The sequence below is a fragment of the Ambystoma mexicanum genome, unplaced genomic scaffold, assembly GCF_040938575.1.
Source record: "Ambystoma mexicanum isolate Mex_15411 unplaced genomic scaffold, UKY_AmexF1_1 Mex_scaf31, whole genome shotgun sequence".
Taxonomy (NCBI): domain Eukaryota; kingdom Metazoa; phylum Chordata; class Amphibia; order Caudata; family Ambystomatidae; genus Ambystoma; species Ambystoma mexicanum.
Window position 1 is genome coordinate 1,157,437 of NW_027182446.1, and position 18,746 is coordinate 1,176,182.

General features: G+C 46.5%; 1 protein-coding gene across 3 annotated transcripts in view; it reads left to right on the top strand.

Moving 5' to 3' along the window:
- LOC138557993 (zinc finger protein 615-like) overlaps positions 1 to 18,746 on the top strand; it is a 51,564-nt gene that overhangs the window by 399 nt on the left and 32,419 nt on the right. The gene's annotated exons all lie outside the window — the stretch shown is intronic.

Genomic DNA, 18,746 nt, shown 5'->3' on the forward strand with positions numbered 1-18,746 from the left:
CCTATCATCCAGCGTGCGTTGCATTGTCCTTTCATGGGGTTCTGCAGCTCTATATGAGACTGTGCTGTGGGAGTCTGTACCCGCCCACCTGTGAGGTCCCAGGGAGGCCTGAATGATGCCTGGGCCCGGCCACTGCCCCCAACAGCCTCACCTGCTTCCTATCATCCGGCCTGTGTTGCTTTGTCCTTTCTTAGGGTCTTACAGCTCTAATTGACCCTCCCCCCTGCTCCCCAGGCCTGAATGGTGCCTGGGCCCAGCCAGGCCACTGCCCCGGGCCTCACCTGCTTCCTTTCATCCGGCCTGTGTTGCTTTGTCTTTTCGTAGGGGTCTACAGCACTATGTGAGACTGTGCTGTGGGCGTCTGTCCCCACCCACCTGTGAGGTAGGGTGGCCAACTGTCCCGGATTTCGCGGGATTGTCCCGCAATTAGGGACTCTGTCCCGCAGTTTGCAGAGTGGCTATGCAGGACGCAGGTTGTCTGCCACCAGCACAACCACTCTGCAAACTGAAGTGGCCGTCTACACAGCATGGCGCTGCTGCCTGCTGCTTTCTTTCTCAGGGCGGCTCTGTGGCCCTGGCTCCTTTGAGCCTGCAGGTCGAGCTGTAACGCTCTGACACCTGCATAATTCAAATGCAAATGCTTTGTTCCTGGGGTCGTGATGGTCATGTTTGCAATTAAAAAAGTGACCATCCCCTCCCAAGGACAAACCATTTGCATGTCAATTAAGCCAGGAATTAAGAGCCATTAAAACATTTTTTATTTAAAAAAGGGGTGGGCCAAACGTGAATGATGTGATGTCATCACCGCCTTGTGGGCAAGTGTCCCGGGACAGACTATCAAAGAGTTGGCACCCTACCCTAGGGGCGTGGGTGGTGCCTGGGCCAGGCCACGGCCCTGGCCTCTCCTGCTTCCTATCATCCGACGAGCGTTGCATTGTCCTTTCATGTACACACCCACCTGTGAGGTCCCCAGGAGACCTGAATGGTGCCTGGGCCCAGCCAGGTCACTGCCCCGGACTCTCCTGCTTCCTACGGTGTGACTTGCATTGTCCTTCGATAGGGTTCTACAACTCTACATGTGACTGTGCTGTGGGCGTTTGTCCCCACGCACCTGTGAGGTTCCCGGGGGCCTGAATGGTGCCTGGGCCCGGCCTGGCTACTGCCCCGGCCTCTCCTGCTTCCTATCATTTTTCTCTGATTACTCTTTTGCAGACAGTGCTCCCCACCATCCACACCTCCGCTGAGAATACAACCGCAGTGGCTCACTTTTGGCAGCCACCAGGATCGCACTGTTGCATAAAATTGGCTTGGGCACCAATGTAAAAGTGGCCCATAGTTGCAAATTGCAATTCATTCTTTTTGTGACAGGCTGTTTGAACAGTACCTAATGAGTGGTTGGGGGGGGGCTGTTCAAACGTAATGCAAATTGTACGATTTAAAGGACATTTATTCAGCAACACTGGTCAAAACTATTAGTTGCATAAAAAAGTAACTCATCAAAGTGGAGCACTTTGACCAAAAAAACTGGCACGCACTAGCATTTAGTGTTTTTTGGTATTGATACTTTATTTCTATCACACTCGTTCATAAGTGTTTCAGAGCGCGGCAAGGGAGGGGAACAGGGGAGAACAAAACAATGATCTTACTAGGCCCAGTGACAGTGAGAACGCACAAGTGCATGGGGGAGGGGAGAATTGGAAAGTGCGAAGCAAAGGAGAAATGGATAAATAATAATAAATAAATAATAAAGGCAACAAACAGTGGTATTGCAGCCAGCATTGGCAAGTTGCTAGGTTTAAGGCAGCAGACGGGTGTGGTCTGATAAGTGCAGGAAGAAAAGGGGGGGGGGGCTGTATGGGTACAGATACAGACCCAGACCCCAGTGCAAGGGGTGGCCCTGGGGGCAGTGCGGGAGAGTGGCAGGGTGAGCAGGACCTGGGCCCGGAGGCCAGAGGGATACAGTGCTCGATTGTACCAACATTTCCTATGTAACTTACCGTAGTTTTCCTCACTTTTACACATGTGAAATCAGGCAGCAGGGCGTGGCCATCTTGTGCTAATTTTATCTGTTGCTACATCGCCCTAAGGTTAACTGCCCTGGTGGCACAATCATATCTCCTGCCCCTGAAGCTGACATCACCATTCCTAGCGATATTCTGTGCCATGACGTTACTGAGCAGCGTAGCCAAACACCCCCAGTCATCACCTACGTGTTGACGTCAGTTGATGCGGAACCCGGAATAGCAACACACATTCTCTCACAACACAACGTGTCCCAATTTTGAAAAGAAAACATTATTTTTTTAAAGGAAACCTCAATACTCTGCAATTTGTAATGCACTTTTATTTCACAATAAATGCTCTGAGAACATCTGCTGATTTCCATATTCAACCACATTGGTAATTTCTTTCTTTTGTTCTCGATCCACAAATGTTTATCGCGAGTCCCAGGGTATTCCTTTGGGTACATGAAGAGCGTTGGACGCACCGTGAATCGCAAGGTTTCGTCATCAGCCTGGACTAGACCACCGTAAACTATGTCAGGTTGCTCCTTATCGCTGATACTGCGAAAGGGCATATCGAGCCAGTGCGATCATCCCAAAACGGCGTGATTGTAATCCAGCCATTCAAGTGTATCTGCAGCTGCCGGCTGAAGAAGCCATCAATTGGTATCTAGAAAAGATGACATTTGCAGAACGGCAGGATGTACCTTTTTAGAAAACATAACAGAAATGTCTCAGTAGCCGTTCTTCTTATTTATCAATTTGCCCATTCATTCTGCACCGTGTGAAAACTAATGATAAACTCAAACGCGAAACAATGGAAACACAGAGCAAACATAGTGGAAAGTTGAGTCTACGGTGTGCTTGAGCGGTTAGTGCTATGGCGTATGTTTAGCTCACAATGGGATGCAGAAGCTGACGGAAGAATTCGAAGAACACATAAGTAATATTCGCGTAGAACCACAAACACCCATTACAATGTAAGCCAATACCGGTCAGAAAATGAAGCCTTGACCCGTTCATCTATAAACTCGTCTACAGTAAAAACATACATAATTTTTGGCATTTCCATTCACTCGGCGTAATGCAGAGTGTCCGTTCAGATCGACACATTTTCATAAAATTAAATTGCTTGTTCCTTTCTCAAGTTTTGGAATGGTGAACCTAATCATATTTGACAGTATTACACACCTCCCTTCATTCTTTCCATTCCAAATCCTCCCGCTCTTCCAAGGACAAAAAACAATCAAACCATATACTGTGTAGGGTGCGTGGGTGTGCACAGTTCACAAGCAAAATTCAAACGCGTTGACCTTCACTCCCATACGAGCGAATAGCCCTTCAGACCAATGTGACATTTTAAATATTTTTGAAAAACGAACTGTTTGCTGGCATCCACTAATGCCGCGCAAAACTTATAGTGATTTACTTTTTTTAAATGAAATCAGTTGGTTTACTTCCAAATGCTTTATTTTTAGTGTCCCTCTGTTGAACTGCTCACTCTCCCAGCGCCTCGCACAGCCAGCCCCCACCACCTGTCAGCTCAGCTCGTCTTCTGTTCTCACGGCAATGCAGCTAATCATTTTTGCTAGTAGCGGGTCTCAAGCCCTGACAAAATGTGCTCATAAGAGAATGTCAGAGCAAGCCCTGCTCCAACCTTGGTGCACAATCCGTCTCTGCTCACTGACTCATGCCATCTCCAACCCCCTCCTGCCAGGCCGCGGTCCCCTGAACCCATGACCCCTGTTCCCTTTGAACGCATCTGGTCCCCAGGAACTACCCTGCATCACCTCAAATTAACCTCTCATATACCTAATAACACTGACACCTATCACCACTGCGTTTGAAATCGTAAAATTCCAAAGGCCGCATTTCAAAGATCGGCCCCTCTAAGGCATCCGATAGCAACGCCCCCTAACACATGCCCCCATAAAAATATAGGTCAGAATGCAGCTATTTCTCACCAACAACCCCCTTTCATGCGTCGTTTTGCTTACAGTCAGTAGTTCTTGTGTGCCAAGTTTCTTATCTAGCCTAGGTCTCATTCCTTTGTGGGGCACATATTTACTTAGCTGTCTGAACACGTGCTTGGTAAGGCAACTGCATAACCCCAAGTTGCTTTCATGCTGATGTCTATCTGACCCTCCTCCGATCAGTGAAGGACCAACAAGAGCTTGACGAAAGCGGGAAGTGTGAAAGCATCGCGTAACACTGTATGGCATCTTCAAAAAGGCACTTCTTGCAACAACAAACAAATTGACAAAGAGGATACGTTTCTCAAGAAAATTTGGATGCTTTATTTGGACAATTTATATAAACATTGTTATAAATAGCTGCTAATCATTTGTACCGGGAAGTGAACTGTTACATGAGGTGTGCTTTTGGTGGACAGGGCACGTTTGCAATGTTTTTTGGCAGTGTATGTGTCCTAGGAACAAAATCGTGACCGATTCCATGAGTATGCATGTCCAAAACAGTCAAAGTGAGATCTTTCACAAAATCTAATTCCATTTGCTGGTATATTGGCTTGACCACCCATTTTTTTGCTTCTTTTTATAAAGGCCATTGTGTAACGAAAAGCAACCCAAAGTTTCCTGCAGTCCTAGATAGTTCTTTCCCTACGTTCTCGTTATGCGCTAATAACACTAGTAATGTTCGCTATTGCATCCCGTCTATGCCGAAATGCAATCTCTTGGGCCTGTACTTTAGGCACATATTGTGGAAAACCTCCAAATCTCCTGTGACAGAATTCTGTGATTACCAACAGATCTCTTATTAGAGTTTTATCAAACGCAATCTATTCAAGAGCTTTGTGTGGAGGTGAAGATGGAATCAACCACTGCTTCTTGTGTTCCTGCTCCTCCGATAAAGGTCCATGTGCACATTGGTGAAAATGTATGTTTTCTGTCCCAAGAGTGAACTTTGGAACAGCGGTGCATTAATAAGCGCCATTTTTCAAGTAGAATTTCCACAAACCCACCACAAGTTTTTGAGCCCCGCCAAAGATGGTTGCTCAAAGACTGGGACCACTGTGAAATATTTTCAGAGCCCCTTTTTGTTTCAAATTTTTTTTAAATTTGATTTGGCAACGTACCATACATCACATTGATGGCGAATGTTTGGAAACTGCTCTCGCATGGCCTTGGCTCTTGAAACATGTCTGTCGGTGGCTATGAGGTCTGTTTGCATTCCCCTCGATTGGAGGGATTTTATAAAACCATGTTTCTCCATGGCCACTGAGAATTTACATTCGGACACCTGCACGACAATTTATTTTTTGTTTCCATGTCCTTAAAGTGGTATGTGCAGTACTTTGTTGAAAATCCGGGGCTGTCGCACTATCCATCGCCAGCTAGCCTGAACCGTTTGTCAGAGAATGTCCTTTCAATTGACATTTGTTCAATTATCCAAGATTCACTAATAGCAGGGAATAAATATTCTCGTTGATATTTGTAATACTGCGTTTTAGAAAGGAACTGGAGTCCCACAAATTGACAGGAACTGGACCACTGAAAAGGAAAGCAGCTTCGCATAGTAGATTTCCAGCTGACACTTTGCCCAGCATCGGTTGAGCGGACCATGAAAATGTAGCCTGTAGCTGGCCACAGGTGGCTTGGATTTTCAGATTAGTGCCTTGTTATAGACGAGTCACATTCACCAATGGCTGTCCGCATACCCCCTTGAACTTCGAAACTACAGTAGCTTTTACTGAATAACTATTACACTGTACTTATCCCCAGGTCTGTACATTTCTGAGTAACTTTTCACGCAACAGTGCTTTGATGCTCTTGGGCTTCATGTGCTATACAAATGTAAAAATAAATAAAACAAACACACTTATCTAATGGCAAGTTCCTTATTAGTGGTGGTTCATTGATGAACCATTGTCTGGCAAGTGTTCACTTTCCCATTTGCAATAGCAAGCATGATTCCCGTCAAACAATGCCTACAAGAAGGTGAACTCGTCATACAATACCTTTTTTATGTGTGTCTTAAACGCACATTTACCAAACTCATAGGATGTTTTTTAGCTTAACATTACTTTGTGTTCTTGTAATTTTCCATTCAAAAATTAGTAAATAAAGCTACAACCATAGTGTTTATTCTCAACATGGATTTATATACTTTTCAGCTTGGATGATTTGTTTGTAAGTTTCAAAACCTCTCTACAAAACAAAGTGTTATTTAAAGTACTATTTCTACCAACTAAAGCTGGGAAGATGTTTGGTTAAGGGCCTTATATTGCAGACTGGTCTCAAATCCCGGCTTCACAATTAACAAAAGTGTGTGATCCTTGGCAAATCATTTGATCTCAAAGAAGTGCCCACAAACCAGTCAGTTGACATGTTTATGCTACACACAAAAGGGAACTGCTTCATATATAATGATAATGCCACTTAATCTGCACAGCAAAGTTATTTGTCTCTTGGCTTACTTATAAAAAAGTTTTGTAATGTAATTTACCATCACATTTAGTATCCAAGGCTAAATATGAGCTAATTTTCTGTGGTATCGCTTCCAGCAATGACAATATATATGCACATTACGGGAGGCTTCATTTGCACAGCCACTTAAGTTATAAACCTGGCAACTTTCAATGGGAAGCAAAGTTCACGTTTGTCATGAGTTTAATGCCAGCATGCATAGCAAGTTCCCATCACGTAACGTGGACATTAAATAAAAAAGACTAGCCTACGCTTCGCTTGCTTGGTTCGGACTATAGATGGGTTAACCATAATCCTACCTTTTGGTGCGCTCATTGAATTAAGATGGTGTCCAAATGGTAACATGTACAATAGCCACAGCAACACATACCATGGCACTGCAGCTTTTCATGAGTAATGCAGACTTTCACATGCACACAGACCTCAGCATTACGTGTGCATACCTAGCATTTCATATGCAGCATAGCTTTTCAGGCACAAACTGTAGCCTTTCACATGCATGCACACCAAAAATGCACATGTGCACACTCAGCCTTTCACATCCTTTCAGATGCATGACACAATAGCCTTTTGCATGCGCACATGAAAGCCCATCATGTTTAAGGCCATTGCAGTCTGAGTGGAATATACAGCTCCGCAAAGGTGGACAGAGAAGAAAGGGGAATTTGGACAATTGAATTAGGAAGCACGATGTTTGAGAAAAAAAATAGATAAAATAAGAGCCTCCGAAGTGGTGAGGGGAGATGGGCAAGAGAAAGCTATAGGGTTGGTGGATACATGAGAGGAAAGGGACCAAAAAAAGGGGAAGACCTTTTCAGGGTGCAAAAGTGAGCAAACAAATTATGAAATAGAAAAATGCTGGGGTACAGAGGTGGAAGCAATGACTATCGGAGAGAAAGGGCTAACTTGTTTAGTGCCATCCTGCATCCCTCCTATATTTACAGTGGAAGATATACAGGCTCCCACACAGTCACCATTACCTGCAGTTTGCATCAGCCAAAGTGCTCAATAAATGTGAACTTTGGGGTCAGCCTGCAGCTCTGCTTTCCTTTGTATAGGCCCTGTACTTTCCTGGAGCCTGGTACAAAGAATAATAAACATGCTCACCTTCTTTGAAATTACATCGCAGTTAGTGCGACATGATTTATAAAATGAAAAGCAATTGATCATTCTTGTCTAGTGAATTGCGATGCGGTACTGGTTATTTTATGCCTTATATCGGCCGAACAGGACCCACTGAAGTCGAGATCTTTGGCAAGTTCCTCGGTCAATTGCGTTGAGGCTTCAACGTCTGTTATTTCAGCTTGGGTTATTTGAAGACAAATTGGAGAAACCATCAATGTCGATTGTTTATTGGGTTGCCTTTTTATGCGGCTGTAGATTGTGTGAAGCGGTCACTGAGTAATTTAAAAGCATCTTCCTTATGATCAGTTTCTTCATCTTGTCGAGTTCTCAGATTGTAGCAGTGGTCCAAAAACACTTTGCTTGCTTCGCCGGTCACATTCAATTCATTTTCTGGCCTTTGGGCATAATTTTTTTTTTGATAAAACATTTTTATTGTATTTTGTGACATAACCAAAGCGCCCACCGAATCAGGGGCCAAGAACAACAAAACAAAAAAAGAGGGGGCAACAAATTAAAAGCACTCCAGTACAGCATCTTCAGTCACGTGTTTACATAGTATTATAGTTTCTCTCCTCGCAATGGGTCGCGGGCTACCCGTCCCACCCACTTTCTGTTCATGTGGAGGCCACCACTGCATCGGGACGTCAAGGTCCAGTTTCTTCCCATTTTCCCCATATATTCGGGCATCCTCTTGCGCCATAGACTCGGTGCTCCGTCATGGCACATGAGTCCATGTCGAGTATCCATTGTTTCAGTGTCGGAGGGTCAGGCACTCCCCATTTTTGCGCAATGTTGCATTTCCTTAGGGCCATCGCAGTGTTCAATAGCAGTTTTTCCCATTTATTAGATTCAGACATGTCCGGTACACCCAATATTAAGACCTTCGGATCTAGTTCAATATGATAAGTAAGAGCTCTGGACAATTCCGTACAGCATGCAGTCCAATAGTCACGGATCCGAGGGCATGTCCAGAGGATATGATAGAAGGTGCCTTCCTCCTCTCCACAGCGGAGACAGTTCGGACTCACTGCCCTCTTCCAGCCATATAAGAGAGTTTGAGGGTAGTACACCCTATGCAGGATTTTAAGTTGCACCAATCTAAGTCTGGAGGAGATGGCTGCCTCCCATGGGTGCATTAGGACCTGGATCCAGTCCTCGGGGTCTATTTTCCCCCACCTCCCTTTCCCATTTGGCTTTAATCCCAATAGCTCGGGGGTTTGCGAAGGAGGTGATAGCATTATAGAGAGTGGATGTACATTTGCTGGGGGTATACTCGGGTAGCATATTGCGTTCTATCGGAGTATAGTCAGGGACTGAATCACCTGGGGGGTATATGGGTTCGGAGGGCATGGATCAATTGCGTGAAGTGATATCACTCGGTGTTGGGCGGTTGGAATCTACCCTGCATGTCTTCAAATGAGGTTAGTTTCCCATCTTTTAGGATATCTTTAATTCTAAGGATTCCCGCTCTTACCCAGCGCGGCCATGGTTCAAGTTTCTCGATTTCCTTCAGATTGTTGTTGTGCCATAAGGGTTGTGCTGCTGTTATTTTATCCTCCCACCCAACAAACATGTGTGCCTGTCTCCAAATCGTAGTAGTGTGGCCCGTAATTGTGAGCGGTGGGGCATACCCGGAGATTGGTACAGCTCCTGCAGCAGGTCCGCACCCTGCATGGGTTCCACTTCTGCCCTAATGTGAGGTAGCGCCCGGTCCCCGTGGAGCAGGTCATTGACCACCGAGAGTTGTGAAGCCCAATAGTAAGTCTGGAGACGGGGTACGCCTATCCCACCCTCCCAGACTGACCTCTGCAAGGTACCTAGGGCAATGCGTGAGTGGCCTCCCCCCAGATGAGTTCCCTAAGGAGGGTTTCTATACGATTGAATTCAGGGGCAGCGATCGCAAGCGGGGCATTCTGCAAAACATAGAGGAATCTTGGTATTGATATCACTTTAAAGAGTGCGGCTCTCCCCATGAGGGTCAGAGGGAGGAGTCTCCAGTGGTGGAAGTCGTTGACCAACCTATCCATGATCGGCTGGAGGTTGTCTTGCATATTTAGTGAGGTCAAGTGTTACCCAGATCCCCAAATATTTAAAGCCCTGCCGTTCAAGCCGGTATGAACAATTACATTACGGATATCTTCCAATTAATTTTCAACCTACTGAATTCCCCGTAAGAGACGAGTATTTGAGTTACTAAGGGGCAACTCCGAACTGGATCAGCCAGTTATAATAGAAGATCGTCTTCATAAAGAGATATGCGGTCTTCATGCCCTTCGGGCCACTTAAATACCTTCCATGCCCCGCTTTGACGAAGCCACAGTGCCAACGGTTCAGTGGCGAGGGCGAAGAGGAGGGGGGAAAGGGGACAGCCCTGCTGCGTGCCTCTACCTAAGGGAAAGGCTCTGGAGGTCCATCCGTTCACTTTAACTTCTGCCTGGATGTTTGTATAAAGCAATTTTACCCAACCCAGGAAGCTTTCTCCAAATCCCATACAGGCCATGATTTCCCAAAGGCAATCCCAACGGACAGAATCAAATGCAATCTCAAAATCTATTGCCAGCAGTGCTAATGGGGTATCAAGGATGGGGGCCCATTCTAGCGCCAGGTGGAGTCGGCGTAGATTCATCGTGGTTCATTTATGAGGCATAAAGCCACACTGGTCTGGATGTATAATTGTATCCGCTACACGTTGCAGTCGGTTAGGCAAGAGCTTGGCCAGGACCTTGGCTTCGCCATTAATTAGCAAGATCGGCCTATAAGAGGCACATTGCTCTTGGGGTTTATCCAGCCTGGGGATGATCACTATGGTGGCTTTACATAGGTCGTCCGGGAGGGAGCCCTGCTCTAGTGTGGCCAGCAGCATCTGATGCAGGGGAGGTGCCACGTTATTACCTCCCACTTTCTGCAATATTTCTCTGGGGAATCCGTTTGGGCCCTGGGTCTTCCCTGGCTGCAGCTGTCCCAGGGCTTCGACCATCTCGGCATCAGAAAGATCGGAGTCCAGCATCTCGCGTTGCTGCGCCGGTAGAGTGGGGAATACCACTCCATCAAGGAGGGTCCGGTCCAGCGGTAGCTCCGGGGCATGGTATAGTTCAGCATTAAGTTGGGCGAAGCCTTCTGCTATTTCGGCGTCTGACCGACAGATCTCGCCCTGCGGGGCGATGATCTCACGGACCGAGCGCCGACCCTCATCCCTCCTCTCAGGCCAAGCCAGCAGCTTACCGGCTTTATCCCCCAGTTGTATATCCGGACTCTGGATTCCCAGTGGGCCTCTTTGGCGTTGTCCAACGTAAGGTTTCAGAGGCATTCACTGGCGCATTGAAGGGACATGTGGGTCTGTGGGGTAGGGTCTAGGGTATGCTCGTTCTCTCTGTGGGTTACCTCCTTCTCTGCCTCAGCTATCTTCTGGAGCCTCTCCTTTCTTTTGTTCGCTGTCCAAGAGATTATCTCTCCCCGCAGCACGGCCTTCTAGGCCTCCCACAACACCATCAGGTCGGTTTCATCGGAACCGTTAATCTCGAAGTACTCAGTTGAGACCTCCGTAAGGCGGTCCACCAAATCCTAGCTGCCTAAATAGCAAGTGTTCAATCGCCACGTTCTAGGAGGGGCCGCTCCCTGCAGCCACTTTTCCACCAGGAGAGGCGAATGGTCCGAAACCCCCCAGGGGAGCAAATCTGCCGAGAGCATATTAGACAGGTCCGTGTGTGGAACAAATAGGTAATCAAGCCTGGAAAGGGAGCCATGGGCCCCGGAGTGGAACGAATAGCCTCTGGTTCCCGGGTGCAGTTCCGCCATACATCACCAAGACCCAGGGCAGACACAAAGTTAAACAGCCTCGTGGGGAGGTTCGGGTTGCGTTGTCTAAGGTGTGAGCAATCTAGGGTGTTACACATGACGTCATTGAAATCGCCTCCCAGGAACAACTTGTCTGATTGGTGCCTCGAGTCTGCTTATTGACTGGACTACGCCGGTCCTCAAATAATAGTTGCTCCATGGTGAATTTGGCAAGCAGCATCTTTGGTTTCATTTGTTGTCTGTGTCTTCATACTACTTTTTTTCTTCTGGGCCTCTAGGAGATGGGTTGTAAAAACATGTTCAATGTAAATCCAACATACAGATGTTAGGCAGAAACCTGTGCAGTTCCCTTTGGGAACACTGCAAAAGATTTAGCACTACAGGTGTTAGCAGTAAACCCACTTGGTAGCAGTCCGTACCACACAGATTCACTGTGGTAGCTGTGGCTGAGCAGTCAGACTTCCCTCAAGAAGAGTTAGGAAGTATGTAAAGCATACACAATAGGCACTCCGATACAATAGCACAAGCAAACACTGACCAGAGCTTTGGTATCAAGGTATATAATTATTTATTTAAAAACACACTTGTTGAAACACTCCAGCATGATTATTGTAAAACACTTCAAATCACTGTTACTATTAATATATATACATACATCCCAGGTTCCCTATCAGACAAGTCTTAGTTAACACCACTTATTTCCAGACAGAGGTGAGCGCTTAACTAAAGATGGCACTCTGATAAGTTAACGAAAATGGGAGGGAAAAGGGAGAAATTTAGGTAAGCACGCAACACGAATACTTCAGGGCACTTAGCAAGGCAGAAAAGGCAAGTCTACTGGTGAGCCAGTTCAAAGGCCGGGCCCACTCTTGGAGAGAGCAGGGCACACATGCGTCCAAGATCACAGGTTAGACAGGCTTGAAAAGTCTTGTAAGTAGTTCAAAAGGATTGGGTTACGCTTCGAAAAGTTTAGTGAGTGTCCCAGGCTAACCCAGGTTCGAGAGGCGAGGGCTTAATCTACCTCGTACAATCGGTTGCAAGGGAAGCCGGGCGGAGCACAGTATCTTATGTGGAAAGGATCCTGCAGTTGTTCCTGGCAGTGGGTGCAAGTCGCTGCGTCGTCCAGGGGAAGAGAAGAACTGGCCGTGGATGAAAGATGAAGGTCAGTGCACTGCCAGGGAAGAAACCAGCCGCAGAGTTTTCTGGCAAAAGGGTACTACCCTTTGTTCGCGGTTGTGGTAAAACGTGGTATCCCGGTTGCCAGGGTGCTTGGCACAGGCAAGGCGGCCACGAGATGTTCCAGGAAGGCGAAAAAGGAGGACAGACTGCTTATCCCCACCAGTCGAAGGAAGAAGACTCTCCGGATTGGAGATCTCCTCTGTCGTTGGGAAGTGGTGAGACGGTTCAACAGGGCTCCACCGGTGGTGTCGTCGTTGCAGGTCGGCTCAGCTTCTCCCTCATCGGATTCTTAGGTCCTGTGGCGACTTCTGAAGATCCAGTCCCCAAGACCCTGCTTTTATGCAGCAAACCCCCATTCATCAGTCCTAGCTGTCACTCAAACATGCTGGCCAATCACACAAGAGTGCGACTTGAGTTGCCGAGGCCACTCAGTCCAGGGTGTGAAAAGACCCTCCCACACACCCTGTGGTACCCAGACAGAATGGCACCACTAAAAAAAAAAAGCATGTTGTGAAGACATCAGCCCAAACAATTGTTTGTTACCCTTGTTTTCTTGATATTCTGTGAAATCGCGTTCTTCACTGTACGACCACACCAGCAAGCTGGTCCGCCACCTCTGATCCATGTGCCCCTTCTAATTATGATTGATCACCATTGTGTTTATTAATGTTTTAAATTCGATTGAGCCCAAGATGCAGTATAGGCTGGTGGAGGAGGCTGCAATTTTGCTGATTGGTGGAACGGCAGGGGTAATGGGGGGTATAGTCTTAGGGCCTGTAATGGCCGTTTGCCTGGGGATGTGCTGGCCATTGAGCCATTCGATAACGTCCACTCGTGCAGTAAAATAGCCACGCCTCTGCATTTGACAAGATAGTCCATCTGTAACAAATTTCTACATACACAAGAGAAGCGAAAGCTGGTCTTAAGAGTCGTTCGGGGCATTGAAAGTGACTGATTGTACTGGCTTTAGTGGGTGATGGCCGGCGTAATATGAAGTGGATTAATGTTAATCTACCACAGTTCCCTCCATTGGATTATGGGGACAATCTTCCTCTTTTATAACATTTGACCACTTTAGAGAGTACTGCACATCTAATGTTACAGATCGTCAATGCAGACCTGATGAGGAAACCTGGCCCGTTTTTCTCTAAATCGCAAAGCCGTTATTTTCTTACGATTGCCCGAACCCCTTGGTACAGTGCCGTCAGTAGTGGAGCAAAACGAGCTTTAATTCTACACGCTAGCTCCAACTCACTTTGTATAGTTCGATTATCCAAGAGACCAGGAAAGCATAGAAAAAACGAGCCTGGTCTGAAGATATTTGGAACCAACTGCTAACCGCTATTGGCAGGGGGGATTTAGGGGTTTTCTGGGCAATCATGCGCTTATGCTGTGAGAATACCGGTAGTAATCAGCAGGGCTGTGTTCCTGAATCTGTGTGGGTCGATCATTTTATGGAACTATACAAGAATAGATCCTTTGTCCAGGATACACAAGGACCCCTGACCAGCACTCCATGCGTGATTGACCTCACTGATGCAGCCTTTGTCATCTCCTGTGAGGAAGTTAGCAGAGCTCTACAGAAGCAGAAATTAGGCAAGACAGCGGGCTGGTTAGGGTCCCTATTCATTTTTACCTGTTAGAACCTGGCATGTGTTCCATATTTGACTATGCTGTTTATCGCTGTTGTACAAACAAATGTTGTTCCCGTCTCTTGAGCGCAGGCAGAGATCGTGTTGATTTTTAAAAAGGGATCTACCAGGGAACTACCGTCGATATCTGTTTGACTAATATATGATAAAGATGTATTGACAAACCTGGATTATTGATACTAATCTTATGGTCAGGCAGGTTTCTGCAGTGCCCTAAGCACTGTGGATCAAAGCTTGAGGTTGTGCATAATATGTGACCAGTACGCCGTCTTAAGGATCATGAATGTGTATGCCATCTTTGTAGTCCTCCGTATGGCTTTTGATATTGGCATGGAGCCGGCTATGGGACATTTTATGAGGCTCAGCCCTAAACCCCCAATCATACAAATAAGCCCTCTATATCTTAGTCTTTCCCTGTTAAGGTGTGTAGACCCATTGCCCTTAAGTTCCAAGAATATCCAGTGATGAAAGAAAAAGTGTGGAAGGTTAGGCGTCCTTTTCCCAATCCGATCACTCTAGTACAGTGGTCTTCAAACGTTTGCTTACTGAGCCCTCCTCACCCCCTTTTTGAAGAAAAATACAGTTTCTGGCCCCACTCACCACCCACCTTAAGTTTTTCTGTTCTGTCGTCTGTCCTGGGCCACTTTTGGGCCGGCCAAGTCTCTCGATTTCCATGAATATCATTTTTAATCTGTTTGAAATCACTGGGACGATGTTTCAGTCAATCTAGGGCATTTTAACGGAATAAAGGGGGAAGGTGGTTCATCTGCATCTACTTCCGTGGCAGACGAGAGGTGCCTCCCCCTTTTTGTAAAATGTTTGTTTTATTTAATACCTTGTGTTGCCAAAGAGAGATCAAGCTCAGTGATTTTCCTATTAGGGGTGCCCCTCCTAGGAGCAACCCCGTGGGCTGGTGATAGCTCTTTCTCATTGTTGGGGAGAATTCTCTCTTTAGGCTGAATTTCCTAACCTAGTGAGTCCCCCAGCAGCTTTGCTGGATTTCTGGAGTTTGTTTTTCTCCTGCCAAAAGTGAGACTCTTTTTCTCCCACTCTTGGACATGATTTATGGTGTTCCTTTGACTGTTAATGTGTTTTATGGGCTATGGGGTCCTTTACTCCATAGGGTCTCATGTGTTTTACTATTGTTACACAGCACCCTCTGTGCAGTAACACAGGGGTGTCATAGTGGCACCCCACCATAGACTCCATACCCTAGGACTGACGACTTTACTAGTCCCAAATTATTAACAGAAACCAGTACAAACCATCCTATTGTGGACATACTGGTCGGGGCAATTCGATTGCCCCGAGGTCTGTTAGTCGAGGGGGCACATCTCCGTCCCCCCTGATCGAGTTTTGGCTGGTGGCAGTGGAAACTACTTTTTATATTCTAAAATGGCGTTTGTTCTCTTCTGTGACTTCTGTGACTCCAACCCAAGTCGAGCCCTTTGTTCCACTTTTTGGCGGGCTTCTCCACAGAAGCCTCCAAAAGTGGTGCCACTCTGTCTGGGTACCACGGGAGGTGTGGGAGGGGGTTTAGGCACCCTGGACTGAGTTACCTTGGTAACTCAAGTCGCACTCTCGTGTGATTGGCGCATGTTTGATTGACAGCTAGGCTGAGTGAATGGGGGTATGCTGCATAAAAACAGGGCTTTGGGGACTGGAACTTCAGAAGTCGCCACAGGACCTGAGAATTCGACAAGGGAGAAGCTGAGCCGACCTACCACGACAACACCACCGGCGGAACCGACTCACCACTTCCCGACGACAGAGATCTCCTGGCTGGAGAGGCTTCTTCCCCTGACTGGTGGGCACAACCATTTTACCTTCTTTTTTCGCACCCCAGACCGGTTTGTGGTCGAACTGCCCGTGCCAAGCACCCCGGCGGCCAGATAGCCACTCGCCACTGAACCACGAATCAACGGACCCCTCCTTGTACCTGAGAAACTCCATGGCTGGTTTCTTCCTTGGCAGTGCAACGGACCCTGTCTTCCTCCCTGACGAGATCCTCTCTTCCCCGGACGAAGCACCGACTTGCATCCGCTGCCAGGAACAACTGCCCCCGCTGGAGTATTCTCACCACTTTAAGGTACCGTGTCTGCCAGGCCTCCCTTTCTAAAGATTGCTACAAGGTAATAATAACCCCTTAAGCTTCTAGACTGGGCTGGCCGCCTTGACCCTCTAACTGGTCCCTTTCTTTGGTCCAGCTCCTTTTTGAACCATTACAAGACTTTTGTGCACTGCAACCGTGTGACCTTGGACACATTTCGTTTGATCCTCTTAAAGTGGATCCGGCCTATTGAACTCTAACTTCACGGTTTTACTTTGCCTTCCTCTCTTGTTATGCTCTTGTAAAAGTGTTGGGATCTGTTTAAACTTATTCTCTGCTTTTCTCTCCCTTTTAAAAACAAACTATTAGAGTGCCATCTACGTTAAGCGCTCACCACTGTCTGAAAATAAGTGGGGCTTTACTTAAGACGTGTCTAATATTCTTTTAAGGGAGTGTATATCTGTTAGTGACTGTGTCTTTGAATTGCTTACTATTAGTGCCTGTGTGTTTTTCTAGATGTGGTTTTAAATAAATATATCTCTTTTACACCGAGCCCTGGTCAGTGTTTACTTGTTCTACTGTGTTCTCTTGACCTATTGTGAATACTAAGTATACTGCCTAACTCTTCTTGAGGGAAGTCTGACTGCTCAGCCACAGATACCAAGTGAATCTGTGTGGTACAGACTGCTACCAAGTGGGTTTACTGCCAAACACCTGTAGTCTTAAATCTTTTGCAGTGGTCCCAGAGGGAACTGCACAGGTTTCTGCCTGTAGGTTCCCTTCCGCTACTGCAACATCGATTTGTTCAACCTTACAGGAAATGTGGTGTTTTACAGGTGTCTCCATCCACAGTGCTATCCTCACTTTCCGTAATGTTATATTCAAAAGATAAGTCAGGTCTTCCATGTCACCTTCAGCATTGGTATGATCTATCCGCGTCTCAGTTGGGGTTGAAGGACCGCCCGTGTTTCGCTTGTTCGGGAGGGCTTTTATCCAGACCTTTAGCTTGCATCAGCAGACCACTTGTATTTGGAACCATGATGTTTCTAATTGCCCGTTATCGAATACCTGCACTTTTAATCTGTCCTCTTTTACAGGGTGGTTTAGCTGTTTTGTGTTACTGTTTGGGGTGAATGTCCCTTGTTTGCCTCCGGGCCTAATTTAGAGAAGATGTCATATTTCTTCAAGGGGTCACGTGAACACATAACCTTATTACTCACAGCCATCACCAGTTCATTGTTATTAGAGACAGATAATGGAAGGACCAGTGTATCCTTATGTGCGCAGTCCCCACCTGAGTCACTAGTTCATTGGCAGTTCAGCTTCTCACCCTGTTTGTGCGTCTGTGGACAATTTCCCTTTCTTTTCTTGGGTGTTTTGGATCATTGCTGCTTTAGTACTTGATTGCTCCTTCGCCAGTGTAGTGGGATCAGAGAGGCAACCAGTTACCACATCTGCCTCCTTTACCGCATCGCGCAACTTTTCCAAGTCGGCCTGTCTCTTTAATTCATCTTGGATAATCGGGTCTGTGATGCTATGAAGAATCTCTGATGTTTTCTTTGTTTTTATCTAAATTGGATTGTATTGCAGTTACAAAACCTTCTAAAATCACCATCTTGGAATTGATCATCTCTAGAATCATTGAATGGTCCCTGATTTGATGGTTTAGGGACACATGCAATTTCATATATGGCAGAAGTGTTAGAGTAAGAGTCGCTGTTAAGTTAGTATCTACCTGCACCTTAGTCGATGCCTGGTCCTCCATTTGTGCTGCTGCCATCTCCATTAGAAGATCTTAATCGGTTAAGGGTTTTTCCTCGATGATCGACGAGAGACGGAATCGTTGGATTTTGCAGATTTCCATTTCTTTGGGCACATCGAGCTTGCTGGTTGCTCTTGTTGTGGGCTCTTATCATATGATCCTCTGTCCACAATTATCATGGCCCTCCCGACATGAGAGAAGTTCCATTTTATCTCCTTACTGTTGATGTTAGTAACGGTATCCAAACCTCTTTCGGTGGTCTTCCCGTTGACCTAGCAGTTGCGTCTCGTCTCTCAATCATGTCTTCTGAAGGACTCTATAGTATAATCGGGCCTTCAGTAAAATAACCTTTGTTTTGAGACCAAGGAGGCTGGAGTGAGGCATGGAGACTTCCAGATTGATTTCATGGGGGGGTTGATTTGTCTTTTTAGTGGACCAGTCATTGTGTGGTTTACCAAACCTATAGATCGTGTGAGGTTTAGTGTGGGAGGGCTGCGTGCCTCCCCCTAATGATTGAAAGGTTTTCTGCCCTCCAAACCCCTTCCCTCCACGTCTTCTCTGCACCTGGACTTGCCCCTGCACCCTTTTCAGGGTTACAGAGGCAGTTGGCTCCTCGTTCCTCAAGAGGATTCGAGCTGCGGGCGAGTTGAGATTGCTTTCCAACTGCATTATATTGTCAGCGGAGGTGGCAGAAAGTCATATTTCCACAACTATAGGTAAATTAGGAATCGCTGC